At 36.6% G+C, this 9,934-nt stretch overlaps 1 non-coding gene and 1 pseudogene across 2 annotated transcripts; one reads left to right on the top strand and one right to left on the bottom strand.

Moving 5' to 3' along the window:
• Positions 1-444: 444 nt before the first annotated feature.
• TRNAR-CCU (transfer RNA arginine (anticodon CCU)) lies at positions 445-517 on the bottom strand. The gene has a single exon. It is a non-coding gene; the product is annotated as a tRNA-Arg (tRNA).
• Positions 518-3,540: 3,023 nt separating this feature from the next.
• On the top strand, positions 3,541-9,245 carry LOC143565723 (uncharacterized; annotated as a pseudogene). The gene is made up of 5 exons (XR_013141117.1): positions 3,541-3,556; positions 7,551-7,824; positions 7,943-8,046; positions 8,732-8,850; positions 9,027-9,245. The product of XR_013141117.1 is annotated as an uncharacterized LOC143565723 (transcript).
• Positions 9,246-9,934: the final 689 nt, after the last annotated feature.

Raw genomic sequence — 9,934 nt, 5'->3', positions numbered from 1 at the left:
CCCTAATTAGCTTATTCGGGTCGGGTCGGGTCGGGTTAATCGGGTTCGGGTATTTTTGAGCCTATTTAACCCGACCCTAATTAGCTTTTTAAAGGTTCGGTTCGGGTCGGGTCGGGTATTTTGGACATCAGGGTAGAAAATTTGTCCTTTCCTAATATAACAATTTGAAGTATAAACAATAAAATACAAGACAAAAAAATTAAAAATAATTAATCGCGCCGGTTATTCGGGTCAACCCGACCCTAATTAGCTTATTCGGGTCGGGTTAATCGGGTTCGGGTATTTTTGACCCTATTTAACCCGACCCTAATTAGCTTTTTAAAGGTTCGGTTCGGGTCGGGTCGTGTATTTTGGACATCAGGGTAGAAAATTTGTCCTTTCCTAATATAACAATTTGAAGTATAAACAATAAAATACAAGACAAAAAAATTAAAAATAATTAATCGCGCCAGGTAGGGGTCGAACCTACGACCTTCTGCTTAGGAAACAGACGCTCTATCCACTGAGCTACAGGCGCTTATTTGTTGTTATATATTAATTAAATCTTCAAAACCATATGTGTTTCCTGGTCGCATCAACAAGATAACCAGGATGATATTATTGAGATTGAATATAAGACTTTCAGAAACCTAAACTTGATTAATTACAAAGTGGTGCAAACTTAAATAATCAAATGAGTTTAATTCGACTAAAATGATAAGAATATGATAATCACATTAATACCATTGAAGATGAAATTGTTTATCTATTTAAGTCTCCGCCCTCAGTGGTGAACTTTGGATGAAAACCGAAAGGGGGGGGGGGGGAGCCGGGCCTAAGCTATGTTTCGCCCGTGTCTGCTCCTATAATATATTTAGTGCATAAATTATGGAACTGTCATAAAGTTGAGATATTTTCTAGTAAGGAATTGTGTGATTGATAATAATTAGGTATATATTGTATTAGTAATAAATGCTTTTAACTACAAGTATTGGTGAATGGTGGTCATTGTCAAGTGTGTGATATCAATACATTTCTTTAGCTATAAGAACTAAGAAGCTCTTTCTTGTTAGTACTTAATATTATTAGTGTTCTTCTATTCTTAACATAATAAATTACCTTTTCTAATCCATCATGCATGTGAGTAGAGGATGGACAAAATGAGCTTGAGGACTTGTATTCTTTAAAGATGTCTATGAAAGTCTTCCTTCATACATGAAATTCTTAACATCTTGAGAGGTACATATTTCAAAATATGACACTATGATACGCAAAAATGAGGCAAAAATGTGTTGTCTTTCAAGTGGTTGTGTAGATCCAGTGCTTTTTTCCGAGTTGTGTTTCTGGATTTTGGTCAACATAAATAACCAAATTTAGCTATAAAGAGATTCATGAAGTTCTAAGATTGATTCAACTGTTTGTGAATCTAACTTGATGTTATTTGTGAAGATGAAATGTTTAGTTCTAGAGGCCATTGAGGGCTTGATTTCCGGTAATACTACTCTCAAGGCAAATGGAACTTTCTTATAGTTTTAATTTAGATTCCAACTAGTTAACAGGTTTGATACCGGGATTGTGAAACTAGAAGTTTGAACAATTCGTTTGTCGCATGAAAAGTGAATGGAAAACTATGAAGTAGTTAGAACAGTTTGTGTCTCACACTCTTGTTTGATGGTTCTTTTTTTCTATCAATAGAAAAGGCATGACCTGGAAAAGGCATACGACAACGTACCACGTCAATTGTTTTGGGATAGCCTTGAGGGCAGAGGGATCCCTTGGAAATATATAGGGATGATAATGGATATGTACAACAACACTACAACAAACGTCCATGCACCCGTGGGGGATACTGAGTTATTTACGGTCGAGGTAGGCCTTCATCAGGGGTCGGCGTTGAGCCCATTCCTTTTTTGCAGTAATCTTGGACGAGTTGTCAAAGTCGATTCAGGAGACAGTTCCGTGGTGCATGATGTTAGCAGACAATATTATGTTAGTGACTGAGAGAAAACAAGATCTGAACAGTATGTTAGAGGAGTGGCGAGTAGCTTTAGAAGGGAAAGGTATAAGGATCAATCGCTCTAAGACCGAGTATCTCCAATGTGACTTTGGCGGGGTACCTGATGATGAGGAGATCCAGATTACAATCGAAGACCAAGTCGTTACGGAGGTAACGAAGTTCAAGTATCTAGGATCGTTTGTCCAGAGTGACGGAGAAATAGATAGTGACGTGGCACATCGTGTCCAGGTAGGATGGAGTAAATGGAAGGCGGCTACAGGAGTTTTGTGCGACAATAGTTCCCAACCAGTCTAAAGGGTAAATTTTATAGGGCCGCGGTTAGACCTGCAATGTTATATGGAACAGATTGTTGGGCCATCAAAAAGTCACATGAGCGTAAGCTCGAGGTAGCAGAGATGAGAATGCTAATGTGGATGTGTGGGCACACAAGATTGGATCGAATGACAAACGATGTTTTTCGAGAGAGATTAGGGGTGGCTAACATATCAGATAAAATAAGAGAAATAAGACTGAGATGGTTTGGACATGTGAAGAGAATAGAGACGACGGCTCCTGTCCGATCCGTAGAAAATATTACTATAGAGGGGAAGAGGGATAGTAGACGTCCCAAATTGACTTGGGTCGAGAGGAATAAGCATGATTTGCTAGATTTGCACTTCTCTGAGGACATGGTTGAGGATAAGAATTTTTGAAGACGTAGGATTAAGGTTAAGGACTTTTAGGTGAAATGTAGAATTTTGATTAAAATCCTATCATATGGGGCTTATTTTACCTTATTTCGAGGGATAAATGATATATTACTATAATATCCTATTCTCAAATTAGTATCTTGTAGCACCTATGTAGTATTCATTACTAATATCATTATTTTATTTATCTATTTTCATTATCATCACTTTAAGTATTTTACTATTACCTATTTAGTTATTTATTTTTTATAGGGATATGTATTCCCTTTATGGTCTAAAGGTGTAGTGTGAATTTTGTGTTGATTTTATTTGGTCTCATGCATATGGTCTTCGAGTCGGGGGCCTCTCTGTAAGCAACCTCTCTATCCTTTGGGATGGAGGTATGGTTTGCCTACGTCCCACCCTCCACAGACCTTGCTGACGACTTATTGTTGGTGAGATTTTTACTGGGTATGGTTGTTTTTTGTCATAAATAGGTAACATTACGTGTTGAGGATGAAATTATGATCGTAATATGGTCAAATAGTAGCCTTAATCAAACAATATCTGCTAGTCGGTGAAACTTTGACACATCACTGTCATGTTAACACCGTCTAAGCAAAACCACAACCGGCCACCGCCTTCCCATCGCAAACACTGTCACAAAACATCTCTTACATCTCTCATCCTAACCGTAGTTCGTTGCCCACCTTTACCCTTATCATTACAAATCATATCGGACCACTGATATTAGCAAATAGAAACTAAATATAACCATGAGGCTTAATATATTTACAAAATGTAAAGAGAACCAATAATATGTCACACATGAAAAAAGCATGTGTCATATTTAGCCAATTTCTATGTAAGAAATTGATGAAAATAAAAAGAAGTATAATCTTGCTAGGTATTAGTTAAAGTTTATAGGAAAGTATGTTACAGAACAATATTTTGTGTATACATTATTTAAATGTAAAACAAATAGAAGGTAAATATAAAAAATTAAAACCGCGCAGGTAGGGGTCGAACCTACGACCTTCTGCTTAGGAAACGGACGCTCTATTCACTGAGCTACAGGCACTCTTTTGTTCATCTTTAAAGTCAAATTTCCTAGAATGCATCAATAACCTTAGTTTGTTTTAAGTTATATCTAATAAACCTGGTGGATCAACCTGAGTTAGCCCGGTCTATTGGACTAGGGATGATCAACAAAACCGGTTCCTGGAACCGAACCGGTGGACCCGAACCGGAACCGAACCGGTTCCTACCCGTTTTTGGTAGGAACCGGACCCTATCTGATTCAACCCGATGATCCGTGACCGGTTCTTGCATTTCTGAGTGGGGGCGGGTAGGAACCGGAACCGAACCGGAACCGGTTAGGAACCGGTTCTATCCGGAACCGGTTAGGAACCGGTTCTAGCCGTTAGATCGATTAAGCCGTTGGAAATCGTTTTTTGGCCGTTTTTTGACCGTTGGGGTCAAAAATAGCCGTTTTTTGGCTCCCCCAAGCACCCCACTACTAGTATAAATAGGTATTTGGTGTCATGGGTTCATCACAACACTCAAAACGCAAACCCGAACACAAAAAAATACAAAAAAACGCTATTACAACGTTTTGAGTTCTCTAATCTCTTGTTTTCTCTTCTTCTATATTCATATTTGTTGTTATGGCTGCCTCACAATCATCGGTTGGTCAAGGTTCCAACGCCGAACCAAGTTTCGTTCATATTGTACCTCATAATCGTAATCAAGAGATTTGGTGCAATTGGGATTTGGTTGAATTGAGTGACCATTCATTGAAGGCTCGGTGCAAGTTTTGTGGGGTTTATTTAAACCCACTTTCGAAATTCAAATTTGAAGAAACACATCGAAAAACCGTATTGCAAGGCGTTGAAAAAGAACGTCGATTCGCAACAAACGCAAATGGATAGTGAAGGCGGAATATTTACATACCAAATTGATCGAGTTCAAGATCGTATGGCGAAGTTTGTGATTCAAGAAGCTTTGCCGTTTAGCCACTTCGACAACCCTCGCTTAACCGCCATGATTCGAGATACGCTTCAACCACAATACACTCACGTAAGTCGTCATACTCTTAAACGTTATTGTTTAAAATTGTGGAAGAAGGCCAAAGAGGTACTAATTGCATATTTTGAAAATATAAATACGGGAATAAACTTAACTAGTGATGTTTGGTCGGCTCCACATGGTCTACCCGAATCTTATCTTTGTGTCACCGCTCATTGGGTAGACCCGTCATCGTGAGAAATGATGAAACGCACTATTGCTTTCGAACTCTTTGAGTATCCACATACGTGACATAATTTGTTTGAAATTTTAGATTATGTTATAAAAACTTATAAACTAGAAAATAAAATATTTTCAATGGCATTTGATAACGCGTCGAATAATACATCGGCGGTTGATAAATTAAAATTAAAATATACGCCGATTTGCAATGGTGTATTTTTTCACTCAAGGTGTGTTGCACATATCATTAATTTAATCGTGCAAGACGGACTTGCTTCGGATGAGGTTACATCGGTTATAAACGATTTTAGACTAATGATACATGAAGTTTTTAAGAAAAGTAAAAAAAGACAAATGGATTATAGAAAATTTTGTAAAGATACGGGAAGAAAAGCTTTGGGAGCTAATTGGGATGTACATCATCGATGGAATTCCACTTGCATAATATTTCAAAGTGCTTTGGAACAAAGAAAAACTTTACAAATGTTTCATTCTAGTCTTGCCGAGAATGATTTGGCAATCCCCTTTTCAAATGAGAAATGGGAAATTATCAACGACTTATCGACTTTTCTTGAAGTTTTTAAAACATCAACTACGAAACTATCGGGAACGTATTATCCGACAAGTCCCTTGGTTCTTTCGGAGTTATTTTTAATGGTTAACAATCTTAAAAAATTTGAAAATAAAAGTCCAATGTTTTCAAACATCATATTACCAATGAAGTTTAAATTAAAAAAATACTTTCTTGAATTGCCACCGGTTTTTACTTGCGCCGCCGCTTTAAACCCAATGTTAAATGTTACGGGGGTTGAATGTGTGATAGACGAAATTTTTTCAGCCTTAGATATGCATGAAATTGACCCAAACTTTTCAACAGAGGCAAAAAATTATTTTAACTTGAATTTTAAATTTATGTATGACTTTTATTTAAATAAATATGGGTCAAACATACACATGCCTATGCCGGGGGGGTCTTCATCAAGTTCAAGTGCTACTAGAGTACGAGATCCCATGATTAGCCTTATGAACACCGTTCGCAACGTAACGGCTAAAAAACAAAGGGGTAACACCCCTTCAAGCAAACTAGGAAGGTATAGTGCAAATGATTACTCTACCGGTTTATCCGAAGAGGAATATGGCACTTTTGATGTTTTGGCTTGGTGGAAGGTAAAGGAAACCGAGTTTCCGATTCTTGCCACCATGGCCCGTGATTTACTAACCGTCCAAGCTTCTACGGTAGCTTCGGAATCCGTTTTTTCTCTTAGTGGCAGGGTAATATCGGTGAGAAGAACAAGACTAAATTCGGAGTCGGTGGAGATGTGCATTTGCTTAAAGGATCACTTGGACTCAATCGATCGTATTCAACACGTAACCACTCTCGAAGATGAAACACCACTTGATGTTCGAGTGCACGACGAACAAGAAAGCATTTCTACAAGTAATTCCGAGGAAGAAGTCGCCGCTCAATAATTACGACGAACAAGAAGGCTTTTCTAGAAATAATATGTCACAACTTTATATTTATAAGTTTAATGTTTTGTTAGTTTGTTTTTGAAGATTTTAAAACATGTAACCTTTTTTTTTTGAACTTCTTAAAGTAAATAAAATGAATTTTATGTTAATTGTTTTGTTTATTTTTCATGCTATACAAATACGAATCATAGTTTAGAATCCAAATCGCAAACGAAAAACGAAAAAAAAATAAAATTTTTACACTGTAACCGGTTGGAACCGGTTACAGTGTAGGAACCGGTTTAGGAACCGGTAAGAACCGGTTAGATAGGTTAGGGGTCCGAGGGTTCGGGCCCCTAACCGGTTAGATAGGTTAGGGGAGAACCGGTTCGGGCCCCTAACCGGTTCGAGCCTGGAACCGGTTAGGGGGTTTTGAATATAGGAACCGGTTAGGAACCGGTTCCGGTTCCTAGTCCCAAACCGTTTTGAACATCTCTGTATTGGACCACGCCCAATATGCGGGCACCTATAGTATCACGTACACACACACACCAGTGACACACACTCTTGTTTATGTTATAAAACTGCAATTTTTATATAAGTTTTTTAACCTCTTTTTTGTTACATTACTACCATCATCGTGTATGAGGGTTGTTAGTTAGTACAAGTGTATAGGTTGTCGAAACCAAACGTTATAAATCTAACGCCCCACAATGCGCTAGTTATTCCACTCGTTTCGATTCAAATAATAAAAATCTCTTTTTCAAGGTTACTCGAGCACCCTTAGGTAATGGTTTCAGCTTTTTCGGCCACACTATTGTCGTTTCATGGGCATTGCAATCAGTTTCCAATTTCGATCTATAATATACGCCCGAGTGAAGCAAACCTAAAATGAATATTAGGTTGCACTCGGCTTGTTCGGTTTCATCAATATGTTATACGCATCACTAGCTAGTAACCTTAATAAAATATATTTTTGTTTTTTAGTATGTTTAGTATGTCCTTTGTAGCGTTGCCCGAACATTCCACGTAAGAACACATAAGTCCACGTGTATAGCCGTTTGCCACGTACTTTAATAGACAACATATATCTATCTATCAATCTATCATATACAATAAAGAGTCCGTTTATTTACTATTTTGTCACATAAAGTAAAGCAATTAAATGGAAGAAGAGATATTAGCCGGTGAAACAAGTGCAGCCGGAGAGCAGTCACGCGGCGGAGCAACCGCGGTTGATGGCGGAGGGAGTTGGCCGAAAAAAGAGGCTTAGAGTGATGGTAGCAATAGACGAGAGTGAAGTGAGTTTATACGCTCTAAAATGGACCCTTGACCACCTCTTCAAAAACGCTGCCACCGAACAAGTCCGGGAGGTGGAACCCGACCCGGAACAGGGAATGGTGACTGTCGTCCATGTGGTGCAACCTTTCGAGCGTTACACTTTCCCTGCTGAGCCTTGTTAGTAATCTTACGTATTATTTATATATCCTATGAGGGTATTTATTATTATTAGTGTAAAGTAAAGTATGATCAGTAACATTTGATATTTTAAAAGTGTACCTTGAAAATGATGCAGCGATGTATACATCCTCGGCTATGATTGAATCAGTGAGGAAAGCACAACAGCAAAATGCGGCGCAACTTCTTTCCCGTGCGTTTCAAATGTGCAAAGAAACAAAGGTATTGTAGTAAGTTATGGCTTTAAAACGTTGTTCATGCTCTGGTTTAATAAAATAAAATAAAAGAAAAGAAAAGGAAACTAGTAGTCATCCATTTTGTTTTGCATTTTTCCCTTTTTAAAGGATCCTATATATATATACATGTGGGGTTGAGTATGTAACTTAATGAAATTCGAGGTTCATTATTTAGCTTAATGAGACTTTTGAGGTAAGTATATGAGAAAAAGGTGGTGTGGGGTTGATTGCGTAACTTAACGGAAGTTGGGTTGATTCTTTAATTTTAGTATAGTTGAGGTTAGCATATGAAAAACGACCGTTGGACCTAGTGTTCAAAGTCGGATATCCGAACCTTTCGGACAGGGGATCCCACCATCAGAATCCGAAATTTTTGATATCCGAAAAATTGGCAAAAGTATCCGAAAATTATTCGAAATATCCGAAAAGTATTCGAAACTTGTAGATAATATTTATTATTCAACCCCTACCGGCCACCGATTTTTGAAATAGGAGATATGATAACTCCTTACTGCTTTAATAAATACTCCATTATTTACACACTTATTTCCCTTTTTGTAAATTAACACAGTTATTCTTCTTCATTTAATTAAAATCCTGTTTAACATCTTTAGGCTAAAATGAGTTGGAATTAATCTTACCTGTGTTCCCTCCCTGATCTACATATGTACATAAAGTCAGAAACCTTAATTTTGGAAGGGGATCCTAAAGAGATGATTTGTCGAGCCGTGGAAGAAATGCATTTCGATCTTCTTGTCGTAGGTAGTCGTGGGCTTGGGGCGATCAAAAGGTAATTTTTATTATAACAACTTTACATGTAGGTTGGATCATATGATCCAACCTTAAACACATTAATCACGTATTAAAAGTTTCACACTATACCTATTACGCGATCCAACCTTAGACGTGTTAATCGTGTTTTAAAAGTTTTACAATGTGCTAATTATATTAGTGTTTGTAATGCAGGGCTTTGTTGGGAAGCATATGTGACTTTTGTGCTCATCATGCTAGGTGTCCCATACTTATAGTAAAGCCTCCCCACAAGTAGTGATGATCTATACAGCAAAGTTAAGGGATATTATCATATCGTATATTTTGATTATATCTATATATTAGAAATAATGATAAGGATATGTGATTGTAATATGAAGGGATAAAATCTAAACATTTTTTTTTTAGTTTTTCATATAATGTTTAATTTTTTAAAATTATTTTGTTTACAATTGCCATAAAAGTAGTTGGGACTTGATAAAAATAATTCTTAAGGAGAGTATGTTTATGTTATTAACGCTTGTTCAGTAGTTGTTCCTTCCTAGTGTCGTGCTTGCTAGCGTTTTATATAATTCTGAAGATGGTACGGGAATCAACAATTGTAAAAAAATTTTACAACACACACTCAAGAAATAAAATCAATCAACAAAAATGGAGTACCAAAGGATCAGGCTACCAACATATTAAAAAACTAGCCATCACTTTTCATCTTTTGACTAATCAAGATTAGGTATCCATCGTTCGCCAATTATAAAAATAGTTTATAATTATAAAAATAATTTAAATAACTTAACTACAATTAACAATAACATAATTGCGAATTAATTAAATTGTGTAAATATGCCTGCTTCAAAATGATGAAAACATAAACATATTCGTTGGTCAATAGCATTAACTAACTACAATGATGATAACAGTAATATAATAATATGTAACGGTTAAAAATATACAAGCTTTATTACAAAGTAACGAACCTTAACAGAGAGTATAATGGTAATATAGTAAAAATTATAATCACAGTAATAATAATAATAATTCAATATATGTAATTTACATTTGTTTAGTGAAGTGTATATATTAGAATTATTATATTTGTAATCTAT

This window comes from Bidens hawaiensis, unplaced genomic scaffold, assembly GCF_021521415.1.
Source record: "Bidens hawaiensis isolate Kalapana, Puna unplaced genomic scaffold, B.hawaiensis_p1.1 tig00022513_1, whole genome shotgun sequence".
Taxonomy (NCBI): Eukaryota; Viridiplantae; Streptophyta; class Magnoliopsida; order Asterales; family Asteraceae; genus Bidens; species Bidens hawaiensis.
The sequence above is the reverse complement of the archived record's forward strand: the minus strand, read 5'-3'. Positions and strand labels throughout refer to the sequence as shown.